The sequence below is a fragment of the Microtus oregoni genome, unplaced genomic scaffold (genome assembly GCF_018167655.1).
Source record: "Microtus oregoni isolate MIOR12 unplaced genomic scaffold, Mior012 000013F_ref0000133, whole genome shotgun sequence".
Taxonomy (NCBI): Eukaryota; Metazoa; Chordata; class Mammalia; order Rodentia; family Cricetidae; genus Microtus; species Microtus oregoni.
This window is the reverse complement of record NW_024543072.1, coordinates 36,148,809-36,164,801: the sequence shown is the minus strand read 5'-3', so window position 1 is coordinate 36,164,801 and position 15,993 is coordinate 36,148,809.

Genomic DNA, 15,993 nt, shown 5'->3' with positions numbered 1-15,993 from the left:
ACGACCCACCCAGCACTGTGGCGAGCAGTCGGGAAGATTCACACAGTCACCAGTCAGCCTAACCTAAATAAACCCTGTCTGAAGGTGATGAAGTGGAGAGCTATACAGGAAAACGCCCAGTGTGCACATGCACCACACATACCAAGTACATGCATACCACACAATATATGCACTCACAGTCAATGTGCCTGTTAATTCCTACACAGAAGCAGTTCAGGGATAGAATTGCCTAAGAAGATCAGTGGTGTAAGAGAGGTTCTAGTCGGGTGGTGATGGTGTACACTTTTAATCCCAGCACTTGGGAGGCGGAGGCAAGCAGATCTCTGAGTTCAAGGCCAGTCTGGTCTACAGAGTGAGTTCTAGAACAGAAGAAGAAAGAAGCAGAGGAGGAAAAAGAAGAGAGTAAGGGAGATAAACAGTAGGTATATCCTCCCTCTCGCAGGAGCCCTGCTGGTGGTGGTGTTCAGTTTTAAGCACACAGCTCCTGACGGGTGTCTACTCTGGCAGAAAGATCTATGGGAAGAATAAAACTAATGTCAAAATAAGTTTATTTACCTTGGTGTTGTGTGAAAAACTTTTCCTAAGGATATGCAAAACACACACACACACACACACACACACACACACACACACTTTATTCACCCCAGATAAGGAACACAAAACTGGCAAAAGCAATGGTTATTCCAACGCCCAACTTGGTGAACCAATGGGTTTTTATGTGATTGTGCACAGCAGTTATGTGTGAGGAGTGGCTTACCAGAACACAGAGGACTCAAAAGCATCACCAAAAAGCCCACCCCAACACAGGTGCTGCATCCCTGGAGTCCTCTACATGACTTGTCTGAGGGATCGCCTCTGTGTAGCTAGGCAGTAGTTGAGGGCTTTTATAAAGCTGATGGGCATTCCAGAATCTTCCATGTTTCAGCTTTTCCCAGAATGTGATGTTTACTTCCTGAACCTCATGAGTTTCCCCCTAACCTCTCAAGAGAATGTTTCGGTTTAGAGAAGGCTGCCATGATGACAACCCATCCTTTGCTAGTCTTATGTTGTCCCTCTGCAGTGGAAGGCAGTGGTTACCTCGTGACCTTTCCAGCATTCACAGCAAAGACGTTCATCAACATCTGCCTGCTTACTGTTCATTGAGTGTCGTAACCAAGGAGTCTCCTCACTTGGCTCAGACTCTCCCCGATGCCCCTGCCTCTGGCTGTGCTCTCCCGTATGTCTACAATGAACTTTCTCCTCGACCACATCTAGAAGCAGTCGTGTTCTTTTGATTTATTTATTTTCATTCACTTCCTTTTCTATATCTTCCCTGGAAATAAATCCTATTTGTCTGATGGGTGTGGACTCCTCACCAAGCCAAGTCCGTATTAACTGGTACCAAAAGATGGCCGTGTGTATTTTAAAAAGTGAAGACCTGGAAAAACTTGGAACCAGACAAGGTCAATTTTGATGAAAACCCAGTTAAATTCTTTTATCTGCCATGACTGCTCTTTTCGGCTCCACCCTCCCTGTTCACAAGCTCTGAGCTGGTGCTGAGTGAGAACCAGGCCTGGAAATCCTCTCTGCTCTCCCCTCTCTCTCCCCCCTTCTTCTGCTCCCCTTCTTGTCCACCACCATCATCAACATAGCATTTTTTAGGTGCTGAAGGCATGGCGTTCTTTATTTGTATATTCCAACACCCTTACTTTGTTAGAGCCTGATGAGGACGTTTATTAAACAATAACCCTAGCTTATTTTGTAATCAGAAGGTAAATACATTTTTATTGTCTTTCTCTTTGAGGTGGGCAGGTTCTTGTTACAAAGCTCAAGCAGATCTCAGCTAGGGTCACAGACAGTCACATAACTCTACTAGGGTTCAGGTAGTGAATTTTAAGTAGTTTATCTTATCTATAAGTAACATCATAATAAACCAGTGGTTGGTAACTGGGAAAGACTTTGTCACCCACAGGATGTTTGTCAGTGTATGGAGACACTTCTGGTCCTCATAGCTGCTGGTGGTAGGGTTGCTGTTGGTGTCCAGGTGGTAAAGTCCCTAATATTCTACCATGCGCCAAATGGCTTCTCATGGCAAAGAATTACCTGTCTGAAAACATCAGATAGATTTGGTGTTGATAACCCTTAAGATAAACTGATCTTTTGTAGGAATCACAAACCATACAGCACTAAGAAAAGCCTCTGTTCCCACTGAGGCTTACATCCAATCAAACAAAATTGCCAGAAGCATGTTTCAAAGCACTAAGGGAAATTCAGCAAGGTGCTTTTTAACCTCAGTAACACAAAGAATAAAAGGTAGATGGTTTAGCATCATAAAAATACCATTTCTTTAATAAAAAAAAGTTATTGACTCAGTGATCCACGTCTTCTTTTACAAGGAAACTGGGAAACTTTCATTCCCTTTGACCGTTAGCCTCAGCGTTTCTGACTGTCTCTAGATGGAACCTGCTTACGCTCTCTTAAGCAAAAGCTTCATTTTGCTTCTTCTAGTTGAGAGGCTTCTTCAACATGGCAAAGGGGGAAGGGTCAAAAGAAAAGTTTAAATCTTTCTATTTCTAGCAAATAAAATAGTCACCGACAACAAAAGTCAGCATTTTCTTTCATTTTTTCATATTTAACTTTGTATTCTATATAATTTTGCCAGTTGATTAGTTCCCTTATTCTCTTTCCTTCTACAAGCACTGCCAGATTTTCCCTTGCTTTCCTGCACACTCGACAGCCCACCCCGTTTGCACTCGGCTGCCCTCCCTCAAAGCATAGGTTCTTCTGCACCAGCCCCTGCAGACAGAGCCTGACTTCCAGCCCTAATGGCTTTCACACCTGGCTTTTCTTGGGTCCACTGCCAGCTAGGCCTAGCCGCTTTGGCTGAGTAGTGTGTGTGCCTAAAGTTGCCGGGAGATGTGTTCGTGCCAGGAACAAACTCCAGACATTTTCAAGCTTACTGCTGATTTTTGGAGGGCGTTCATTTGGTTTAAGAACTGCTTTTTCTCTCCCTTCACCCTTTTCCAATCGAAATCAGCTTTCAAGGCAGTTCCTTCTAGGGCCCCCTAGAGTCACGAGAATGCGGCCAGCAGACTTTGTGTTCTGAACAACAGCATGCCTTATCCTCCTGGAGAGGAAGTTCATGAGGGAGAGAAAATAGCTTTCCCAGAAGCATACAACTAAAATGCTAAGACATGTATTTTTCAGAACTGGACCCACTTCTTCCTTCTTTGTTTTGCAAGAAGGGTGGGTTGACGGCCATCATTGCTTATGACTTCTTGCAGTCCAGGCGTGTTTTCGTGAACAAGCTGTCTCTTGCTAAGGGCTCTGGTCTCTTGTTCTCATTCTTCCATAGTCTGCATTAGTTCTGAGAGGAACGTGTGCTGAGACGTTCTCTGAACTGTATTAATTAGACACACGAGTAGCTCTAAAGAGATAGATAACTTCCTTCTTGGCATTTAGCTTATGATTGCAGTTGATATTGAGAAGAAAATATCAGGTCCTTGCATCTTCTAGCCGATCCATTTATAAACTTACCCAGATGTGGCTGAGGACAGATGTGTCACTTAACAATGAAAAGTTTAAATATTGACATATTTTTTTTTTGTTTTTCCACAAATGCTTTGCTTACTATAAATAAGTATCTGGGGAAGACTTAAATACTACCACTTTGGGAAAGCTAAGCCTCCTTCCCTTCAGTTCAAGAATGAAGCATCACCATTTGACTCTTGGTTTGCCTATCCTCCATAAAGGACTTAAAATTGCTTCTACTTAGACACTGGGTATCAAGTGTCCCAAATGGTTGTGTTTGTTCTGTGTGCTCGGCATGTAATCCCCATGCTAGTAATTCTAATTCTCTAGCTAAATAAAAAAAAAATCTTTCAGGGCATATATTAAATAAAAAAAACTCCCATTTGATATTCCTTTTGCATTTATTTGTATATTTAGTTGGGGACAGATGTCTGTGGTGGTGGGATACTTGTGCACATGTGTGTGCATTCTTGTGGAGGCCAGAGGACAAGCTCAGGTACCATCTACCCTGTTTAGTGAGGCAAGGTCTGCCATTGGCCTCGGAACTCACCCTTCAGAGCGGCTGGCTCTACCTCGCCAGCACTGTGATTACTAACGTATGAAAATCCAAATGTCCTATTTCTTTCTTAGTGTAAGAAAGATTTAATCAGGAAAAGTGGTCCCCTGCCTGATTGGAAATCTCTGCATCTTTGTAAATTATTTTGCTGCCCCAAATGCCTTCCTACGACTTTCCTCTGTGTGGTTTTCTTTCTGATCTGGGAAGATAAAAGAATCCCCTGACCTGTATCAGACCCCGTCTGCCATCTCCTACTCAAAGGCCGCATCTTAGCAGAGCTCTTAGTTCTCCAAGCCCCCTCTACATTTCTGCCTCTTTGTTTCTCTGGGGGGCTGTCTTCATAATATAGCGTGAATTACCTTTTTCAATATTTTCCCCAAATGCCTCTTACTTTTTCGGTAGTATCGTACTTTTTCCCTTTAGGATTTCAAGTCTTTCTTCTAAGATGCCAATTGTTTTCCCCGTTTATTGTTTACAGCATGTTACTGTTGTGTCAATAGTGAGGACTTTGATCTCTGCTCCCCTGCTGCTGCAGTGTCTGCGGTTTCTGCTGATGGTAAATGGTCTATGGGGGAGGGGTCCTCACAGCCCACAACCTGGGTCACCACAGTCCATGTCCACGCCCAGAGTGCCGTGCAACATAACACAAGTTTGTGACAGGGTTAATGGATTCAGCCTTGCCTTACAAATTTTTATTAGTGGTTTTACTTTAATAAAGTTGGTTTTTCCTTTATGAATCTCACAGAAACTGCTTTCCAGTTTCACAGAACTCTGCCCAGCATTCAAAGAATTGTATCAGAGACCAGCCTTACATAGACTTTTTCACACTGTGTGTGTGTGTGTGTATGTGTGTGTGTGTGTGTGGTGTGTTAACATCAGCTCAGCCTTCAGGGTCAAGACTGTTTCAGCTTCTCAGGAGACAAACTCAAGGTTCCGTTCCAGTTCCTTGGGTTAGTGTATGACATCCCCCCTCTTTAAAGTGTGCCCATTCCAAAGTCCCACAGTAAGCTCCTTTCAGTGGCTGCACAGCTCCCCACCTGTGCACATGGGGTAGCTAAGCCCAGATGTATACAACAAAGCTCCTTGTTCTGCAGAATGTGATGCCAGGCAGAGACAGGGTTGGCTCATACACTCAGTTTTCATTTACAGCCCTTTTTATTTCTTATACCATGGGATTTCATTTTTTTTCTCTTAAAAAATACTTTGCTTTTAAAGTTGTTTCTGTTTTTGTTTTATTTAGAAAATCTAGTGCTTACATGTCAACTTTGCAGAATAAAAACTATTGTTGAAATTTGAAAAGGGGAAGATTATTTTATATAGTGTAGAAACATTAACTCAATAGACCACGGGCCTATAAACAGTCTATAAACTTAAATTATAAAACTATTAGAAGACAAAAATTTTTGTGCTGTGATATATAAGTTGATTTGTTATATGTCATAATATATTGTTAAAAAGATCAGGAATTCTTCTATTAACCCAAGAGAAATAAAAATAAACGACTATACAAAGACTGACCTACACAAATGTTTATAGTAGTTTTTAGAACGAGGAGAATTGTTCCCCTTGACCTGTTAACACACTAAAGTGCTAAAATCTAGGACCACAATATGTGACCTATTTTGGGAATTCAGAAGGAATCAGGTAAGGCAAACTCAGATTGAAGGCAGGGGCCCTTGTGTCTCATAAAAGAGATATCTGGATACAGGCACAAACAGAGACAGTTGGAAGAAGGCTGTGTGATGATGAAGGCAGCCATTCTCCAGTAAAAAAAAAAAAAAAAAAGAAAGAAACCTGGGAGAGATCCTTTCCTTCCAACCCTCAGTAAAATCAAACCCTGCTGGGGGCCTTCTAGCCTTCAGAACCATTAGATGATACATTTGTGTATCTTGTTTGTGCAATCTTGTTGGTGACTGTTAGGGCAGCCTTAGCAACAATGAAAACAAAACCAAACGCATGATCAATCCAGTCTACAGACACTCCTTATTAAAACACAAAATGAATTACTTGAAAATGCAACAAGATGAATGAATCCTAAAGTCATGTAATGCTAAGTTACAGAAGCCAGAAACAATAGGCTACATTGAGTAGTTTTTGCTTACATGACATCCCTGAAGAAATAATGTAGAGAGTATTGAAAGAAACATCAGACACTGGTCTTCTAGCTTCCACATGTACATGCGTATGAGCGCCAATTAACCATGCACAATAAATACACACATCAATAGGCACACGTAAATACACAAGCACACACATACACACACAAAAAATTAAGCATTTTCCTGCATTGTTTTGCAAATTATAAATACCAGTATCTTTAAAATGTATTGCTTATTCATAAAATAAAAATGGAGCCTCTTCAGAAAAGTTTTAGGCAATGAAACCAGTGTTACAGTTCCCAAAGACATCTCTCACTTGATCTGGAAATTTTCATTCTTTTTTTTTTTTTTTTTGGTTTTTCTTATTCACTAGATAAGAAGTGATAGAGGAGGCTGGAGAGATGGCTCAGTGGTTAAGAGCATTGGTTGCTCTTCCAGCGGTCCTGAGTTCAATTCTCAGCAACCACATGGTGGTCCACAACCTTCTTCAGCAAGATCTCATGCCCTCTTCTGGCATAAATGTATACATGCAGATAGAGCAAGTGATGAAGACAGAGACCCCACACTTACTATATTTCACAGTGTTTAAGTGTTTAGAGATGGCAGATGATGAATTTGGACATCACAGATCAGAACATCATTCAACCTCATCAGAGAAGCTTCTGCTTACAATAGATGGGAATTAATACAGAGAATCACAACCGCCCAATACAGAGTAAGGGACTGGAGCCCTCAGTCCTAAATGGCATGCCTTTGCTAAACACTCAAGGATCTGTGTAGAAGAGGAGGCAGAAATATTACAAGAGCCAGAGTGCTGGATGACTCCAAGGGAACTGTGTCTTTCAGACACAACAGAGCTAATGCACACATATAAACTCATAGACTGCCATCATACACAAGGTCCATGCAAGTTCAAGCCAGAAAATCCTAGCACAGAGAAGGCACAAAGTCCCATCCCCAACCAAGAAGCTATTTGCAACTGATACCTGCTGGGAAAGGAAACGTCTGTTTTCCCCTGTGGTATGTCATTAGGTGTGCTGGGCACACTCCAGTGCAGGCCAACACAAAGGGACTCCATATTTTACTGTGTTTGCTTATTGTTTATTGTTAAGTTTGGTGTCTTTAGTCTGTTTGGTTTGGGTTTTGTTTTTTGTTTTTAGTTTGTTTTGAAACAGAATATGAAAGTGGATAGGATCTTGGAGGACTTAGGAGAAGGGAAAGAATGTGATCCAAAGAAATAAAACTTTTAAAAAATACAAAAAAAAAGGCCGGGTGGTGGTGGCATACGCCTTTAATCCCAGCACTCGGGAGGCAGAGGCAGGCAGATCTCTGTGAGTTCAAGGCCAGCTTGGTCTACAAGAGCTAGTTCCAGGACAGGCTTCAAAGCTATAGAGAAACCCTATCTCGAAAAAAAAACAAAAAAAAATTAATAATTTTTACAGTAATTTAAAAAAGAATTTAGACAAGTCAGTAGCCGTTCATGCCATTTTTACCAGTTTTGACATGGGGATATCTCTATCTATCTATCTATCTATCTATCTATCTATCTATCTATATTCCAGTGTTTACTGGGCGCCCATAAACAGGGCTTGGCTTCCACCCAAGGAAGGAGTCTATGCCTTTCTATTTGGGGCCATAGTGTTTCAGACCCCTATTTGTAAATCACACCCATTGTATAACCTTGGACAAATCCTAACGTTCCTCATCTGTGAAGCATTATGAGAATAATAGGATTTATTTTATGAGCGTATTGTTGGAGTTTCTGGAGGTAATCCTGGTAGACTACTTAGTTAGCATGGGCCTTGGCTCGTGGATATGCCTAATAAATACCAGCTACTGTTATTATTGCTCTAATCCGCCCTGCTGGCCCTCTTCTCCCAGCATAGAAACACATTAAGTTTTTTTCCATCTTAAAAAGTGTAATAGTCTGGGCCTAAAGAGATGGCTCAATAGTTGAGAATACTTACTGCTCATCAAAAGGACCTGTTTCATTTCCTACACCCTCATCAGGTGTCTCACAACTGCTTATTACTCCAGCTTCAAGGAATCTGATACCCTCTTTTGACTCCCATGGACACCCAGACACACTTGGCATATACTCACACCAAAACATACATACACAGAAATAGTAATTTTCTAATGTAGTAGGGAGTACGGAATTTGGGATAACCTGAAGCTGTGTTTCTGGGCCTGTCATTCATATTTGGCTTTGAAATAAATGGCCCCTTAGACACTTTCGTCTTACAGCAGTAGCCCTGTGGGTTCACTTTTATTTATTCTCCTTTTCCCCCACTGTGCCCTTTGCTTCGCCTTTGACTACATTATATGTAGTGTAGAATAAATGCTCAAGGAGGCATTAATGACCATCTGACCACACCCCAAGTCAAGCATTATGGACCAGGCAAGTACATGACCCAGACGAAGAAGAAGAAGAATGAACTTGTGAGCAGAGACTTGTATGCCTCCACTCGTACAGCTACTGCTTCCTCAGTGTGTAACTTGGGGTAGTTTTGTTATTTCTGAACCTCAGCTTCATCACCAATGCACTGGAGATAAAACATCTCTGCAGAACCACAGTGAAGTCAAAAAGATAATGTACCTAAAGCACATAGCTCAGAAGAGCAAAATAATACCTGCCACTAAATATAAAGATCGCAGGGGCTTGCAGTTTAGATGAGGGATAAGACATGCATGGGAAAGACTTGAGACGAATTTGGGACTCATTTGTCACCGTCTCAAGAACACAGAAGGAATGTCTGCGTTGACTTGAAAGCAGTCTGAGTTAAACTCTGCAGCACGTTTAAAGGACCACAAGAAAGAGCAGGAGAACCAATGAAAGTCCTCAAATGAGGATGGGCCTGTCTGGGGTCAAGGGTGTGTGTGCAGGACATCTTTTATCCTTGCCCCAACCTGCCCCAGGCCCATATTGCAATACCGGGCCCAATCAACGGTTTCTTGTGAGTAGTCATTTCTCATGCACTTTTAGCAGAGTGGGCTGAGCTGGACTGTGAAGGAAGAAGCCATGGCATGGAGCCAGCAAAGACCAGCAGCTGAGCTATAGAAACAGTGGAGAGGAGAGTGGATATGGCTTGGACAGCTGCAGAAGAGGTACATCCATGGGGTCTGCCAGTGACCTTGACAACTGCAGAGACAGAGCTACAAAACCAGCAGCAGAACTATGGTAGAAAGAAAGGAAGGAAGGAAGGAAGGAAGGGAGGGAGGGAGGGAGAAAAGGCATAGAAAGCTTAACAACAAACACTAACAAGTTTAAAAAACAACAAAACCACTTAATTTGAGCTGCACTGTGCTGTTGGAGTCTGGCTTTGTTTTTAGTAGATTTATCTTTTAAATTCAGACTTGCTATTGCTAGTAAGAAAATGATCTGGATTCTCTGGCACAGAAGCTAGATGCAGAGACAAAGTAACCCAGGGGATTAAGAGGTTATGAGGAGCTGGCTGGACCTGAACTTTATCCACAGATTATCTACAGATCCTGTAATTCCCAGAAGGACTTCTTGGAACCAGCGACAAGAACACATCAGGTTTTCCACTTCTGCATAGGCCACAAAGAAGGTAGATTTTGTTCTGCTAAGACAATCTCCTCCTCTGGGAATTAGATGTGACCTCCCAGAACTAGACTTTTGAGGGACAAACTGTTCGTGCTTCAGGCCAGATTTGGAGTATGTGCACCTGCCTCCCGAGAGGTCCCCTGTCCCCTGACTTCATGGTGGAAGGTCACAATTCTGTTCATAAACAAAGTACGCTCTGATGTTTTCTTAATTAAAAACACTTGAGTCATGCTTCCCGGCATGTGTCGTGTCATGTAGCTGTGGGGAAGAGGTTTAAATTCTCTGCAGAGTTCAATATCTAACAGAGGAAATGAATGGATGCACATGTCAGAGCAATGACCTCCTTTCTTTTATCATAGGTGCAACACTTCCGCAGCTGTCTGTGGACGGCTTTGTGAAGAGCCACTCAGAAAGTCCAAGGTAGAGAATCGCTGGTTCCCATCCCACCACTCATGTATACCAACATGTCTTTGAAACGCAGAAACTTAATTTTCTTTTCTGTGGGGATGGGATGAGGTGTTTGTTTGTTTTAGTGTTTTGAGACAGTGTTTCTCTGTGGAACAGCCCTGGCTGTCCCGGTACTCATTTTGTAGTCTAGGCTGGCCAGACTCACGGAGATCTATATGCTTGTGCCTTCTGAGTGCTGGGATTAAAGGTGTGTACCACCGCGCCCAGCTGAAATTGAATTTCTTTATGGGGAAAACCACAGGTTGCCTGTTATAGTGGATGACAGACAGTGTGTGTGAAGCCAGTAATGTTTACCTGGACACAAATAAATAGTGGTTACTTTATCAAAAGGGGGGTCTTGTACATGCTAGACAATCTCTCTATCACTGAACTACATCCTCAAACCAGAAAGCATTTCTGTGGGGTGCAGTCCACCCTGCAGTGTTTGGGAACTGAATTCCAGGCTTGATCTCATCCTGCTCGCCAGAGGCAAGTGAGGCGGAAAAGGGTCCTGATGCTGCTGCACAGCTCTAAGGGTGACATTTGGAGAAACTGAGGCGTAGCCAGCCAACCTGTGCTTTCCATGACACAAGGAGTGAACAGAGGACGCTGACACATCTGGGCTCCTTTTCTAATTAGTATGCTGGCCCTGAATGGAGAGAATTAAAAGAGAGACGCTTGGGAGAACCAACAAGAAGCCTATGATAGCCAAGAATATTCCTCAAAAAGAGATTAAAATAAATTATTTAATATTCACTTTAAACAATTTCAGATTGTTTGTATAATAATAGATTACTATTAATCTTCCTATATCAAACTAAGACAATTGTTCTAAGGTGTGTTTCAGCGGGTATGGTAGTATATACCTGTAACCCCCCAGGGTGAAAGTAGGAAAGGCAGACAGGAAGAAGCTCACAGCCGTCCTCAGCTACATAGTCAGTTCAGGGCCAGACCCAACTTTGTGAGACCTTGTATTTGGGATGCAGGGGGGCGGGGTCCATAGCTAGTTCCTTAGCTCTCCTCCAAATGTATGCCTGAGTGCGGGAGGGACAAGGAGCCTGGCCAGTGTCTCCTTTAATGGCAGAGTTGCTCCTGATAGAAGCTCTATCAACAAGCATGACCTCCCATGTGCTCCGTCCATTAAGAAGTCACTAAGAGACAGAAGCAAAACCGGCGACTCCTCCAAGGAAAACACCAGGAGTGCAAAGAAGGAAGAAAAGGAGGCTTACCCTTATTTTTAATTTCAGTATCTAAATAAATAAACGGGGAGAGTCGCACTCAATGGATGAGGAAAACACATCAGAGAAGAGATAGTTCCAAGTTAAGAATGAGGTACCTGGGGGCTGGAGAGATGGCTCAGTGGTTAAGAGCTGTAATGAGATTTGGTGCCCTCTCCTGGCCTGCAGGGATACATGCAGGCAGAACACTGAATACATAATAAATAAATAAATCTTAAAAAAAAAAGAAAGAAAGAAAGAAAAGAAAAGAAAGAATGAGGCACCTGTTCCTTAGGGAGGGACTGCCATGCCAGTTTGGAGGCAAAATGAGAAAGTTCTAAAAATCCTAACCGGATCTGTCCCCAAAGTGGACCACTTTCCACCCCATTTTATTTGATTATGTGCACAGGTGTTTTATCTGCATGGATATCTGTGCACCACATGCATGAGAGGGCATCAGTTCCCCTGGGAATGAAGTCACAGACATTGGTGAGCAACCATTCAGGTGCTGGGATATGTACCTGGTTCTTCTCGCTAGCCCCTGAATCATTCTGTTAAAAAAACATGTGGCATTGGGCAGTGGTGGCACACGCTCAGGAGGCAGAAACAGACAGATCTCTGTGAGTTTGAGACCAGCCTGGTCCACAGAGTGAGTTCCATGACAGCCAGGCCTGTTACACAGAGAAACCCTGTGAGTTTGAGACCAGCCTGGTCTACAGAGTGAGTTCCAGGACAGCCAGGCCTGTTACACAGAGAAACCCTGTGAGTTTGAGACCAGCCTGGTCTACAGAGTGAGTTCCAGGACAGCCAGGCCTGTTACACAGAGAAACCCTGTGAGTTTGAGACCAGCCTGGTCTACAGAGTGAGTTCCAGGACAGCCAGGCCTGTTACACAGAGAAACCCTGTGAGTTTGAGACCAGCCTGGTCTACAGAGTGAGTTCCAGGACAGCCAGGCCTGTTACACAGAGAAACCCTGTGAGTTTGAGACCAGCCTGGTCTACAGAGTGAGTTCCAGGACAGCCAGGCCTGTTACACAGAGAAACCCTGTCTGGAAAAAACAAAACACATGGCAGTCTCGGTGTGATGGTGCATAACTTTAATTCCAGCACTTGGGAGGCAGAGGCAGGCTGATCTGTGTGAGTTTGGGGGCCAGTTTGGCCTACACAGAGAGTTCCGTGTCAGCAAGGGATATTTAGTAAAACTTTGTCTCAAAACAAAACGAAACAATACAACCAAACAAAAAACAAAAAACTAACTAGACAAACAAATCCAAAAAGTGGGGCTACATAGCAAACTGAACAGTACTAGCTACTCTTACAAGAAGGCCAAAGGTTCGATTCCCAGCACCCACATGGTGGCTCACAACCTCCTGTAACTCCAGTTAAAGTGGATCCAGTTCACTTTTCTGGCTTCCACAGGTACTAGACGTGTATATGGCGTACACATATACATTCAAACATTCACACAAACACATAAAATAAAAATAAATAAACTTGAAAAAATAAAATAAAAAGCATAGGGGATCATTATAAGGAGAAAAGCTGAGAAATACCAAGTTGGCAAAGATAAAAATCCCAGCAAATTCAAAGGTAGGCCACCCAGTGGCTGGGGTGCTTTATTCGCTGAGAGGGACAGGTGGTTACATGTGTCCATGGTACCTGCCACCCTTGTCAGGAGACACAAACAGATGTTTAGATGAAGTCTGGCTTTTTAAAAGAAAGGTCAAAAAAACAGTATAAGTCAAAAGACTTAAAGGGCAATCAGAAATTATGTCAAGTCAAATCAACAGAGCCTGTCTGCAGGGACCCCAAGGCAAAGGCAGCTGTCTGTAAGGTTTTCCTAAAGAGTCTCTTGAAATAATTACTTACCATCATAAGAACAAGATAAATATTACATTTTTGTTATTGGTTTAATAATGGTGGCAATCTCATAAACTCATGCACACGAGGGCCCTGTGTTCTAGCACCTAGAAAGCATTAGAGACCAAGGGCGCCTTCACCCTACCCTTTCTAGACTGACTTCTCAGGCTCTCCATAGTGACCTGGTGCTCTTTTTAAACTTTGGTTTATTTTTCAGTCCTTTGAATAACCTTTTTTATAAATCCCCATCTGCCTTCTGGACATCCCATTCACAACTATAATAAATATCAGTTTAGCACACAATACAACAAGCTCATGGAATGATGTCTTCTCCCTCAAGTCGCACAACAACAGGAAAAGGAAGAAAATCAGCAGTACCAGGGCATCATTTGCATGAAGGAGACCCACCGAGACCCCAGTAGCCAACCAATTTAAACCTACTGCTAAAAAAAAAAAAAAAAAAAAAAAAAGCAGGGGTTGGAGCGGGGAAGCAAGTACAACCTTGAAGGGTTGTACAAGACACCCCTGAATGATGTCACCTCCCTAGAGGCCCCTGATGCCTCCACCTCTTCAGGCATGCTCCCTTCAAAGTTTTTCAATAACACCTAGGCTGCAGCTGCCTGACACACTTCATAAGCATCTTCCTGGCATGTCTGAGCTGGAGACTCCCTGGCTCCTGGTCCCTGGCTCCTGGCTCCCAGCTTCTGGTTCCTCCCTCCTGGCTCCTGGCCCCAGGGAGGAAATAGAGATGAAATATAGTCTAACTGAAAATTTGGAACAGACAATGTTTCCTCAATGAGTCTCCATGTCCAGAAATCCAGGAGGTGGGGACTGCAGGGAGTGGGGTTACTGGCTTGCCAGGAGTGACAGGAAGGTGAAAAGGGCAGGCTAAATCTCACCAGATGTTCACTACAGTTGAGAGTAGTGGCTCCTGTTTCTCCCAGAGAGCTCTTTGCTGTGCGTAGAGAACGGTTCTACCTCGTGAAAGGATGCAGTTCCACCGTCACTGACTAAAAGCTCCAGGGTGTTGTGTGACTCTTCCGGCATGGAAGGCTTTCATTTGCTGGGATAGAGGAAGCAAACTCATTTCCTAGAGCATTGGTTCATGACTTCTAGGCAAGGGGGTCGATTTTCTGACGTGGTCGATGTGAGAAGGTGAAGCTTACAAATCGAGAGAGTTGGGTTGCCTTCTGGCTCTCCCATTCAGGGACTGTGTGACTCCGAGCAAGACCCACTTCTCTGGCTTCGGTTTGCTCACATCAGAGGCCTGTGGCCCCAGCTCTCTGTGTGAGGAGAAGCTGGGAACGGACAGCAGGCTGAGCTCAAACCACTGAGCAGTGGAGTGGTGATGGTCGGCTGACGAAGGCTGAAGCATGTGGACATCAGCCCCTACCTACTACTCTAGGTGGGGGAGAGAGGATAATGGAGAGCCAGAGTAACTGAAAAAGGCAGATTCGACAGCAGAGACCCCACAGTCCTCCCCTAAGCATATGCATCTGCCAGGAACCAGAAAGGTAGTAGAAAACCAAGGGGGGTCTGCGCGCAGTATTCACAAACAGGGTGGGAATGAGTGGAAATGCCAGAGACCATCGTTCAGTGGAAATGCCAGAGACTTCACTTCACCCCGTCAGGACTCACACAAGGGGGCAAGGCCTGAGCTGCAGCAGACTAGCTCTCCGCTTGCAGGTAATGAGCAGGGATAGACTGTGAGTGAAAGGGACAGAGATTCAGCGCAGGGTGATGCGAGCTGTCTGCAAAGGCCTGGAGAAGTGTGGATGTTGCACCATAAGCTGTGCTGTGGAAGGAAATTAACAGAAGTCAGAAGCTCTACTCAGAACAGTGTTACTCCTTTTGAAGCCAAGCAGTCCTGCTCACTTACCTTTTTCTTTCCCAGAATTCTTTCCTTCCATGCAGCTGGCAGGACAAGAACAATCTTAGTCCTTTCAGAAGAAAGAAATTTCTCTAAGAGTAAAGGCAAACAGATTTGAATCTCATCCCTGCTGACTACATAATTTTTTAAAAATCATTTTCAGTGATTCTGACTTACGAAGTGAGAACAGCACTGTTTAGCCAGCAGTAAACAATAGCAGCTCAGCGGGTAAGGAAGATGGCTCAGGAGGTAAAAGTCTTGCTATGCAAGCCTGGCGGCCTGAGACTGATCACCAGCACCGACATCAAAAGCCAGGAACATACCAGCAATCTCATCTCTGGGGAGGCAGAGGCAGGAGGGTACTTGGTGCTCGCTGGCCAGCCAATCTAACCAAATCAGTGAACCCCAGGTTTGGTGAGGGACCGTCTCAAAAACTAAAATGGGAGCTGATAGAAGACAAAATCTGACACTAGCCTCTGGCCTCCAGATGCACACCTGTCCACACGCGTGTGAACCCACTCAGATGAACACATACAGACCCCCTACCTACAGCCACACAGGAATATACTGAGAGCAAGATGTTCTTGTTCAGCCTTCAGGTCAGTCTGCCAGGGGACATCAGAAATATTTATTACGCAAGTATTGAAGATGCTATTGGTGTCTGATAACCTGAAATTGTTCAGATGCAAATGTTGCTTTAAGGTACTCATGAGGGGGCCAGTGATACGGCACAGCAGGGGAGCGGGCTTACTGTGCAAGCCAGACAGCCTGAGTTCAACTCCCAGTTCCCAAAATGGAAGGAGAGAGCCGGCCCCCAAAAGTCGTCCTCTGACCTCCACATGCACAACATGGCACACGCGTGCTGGC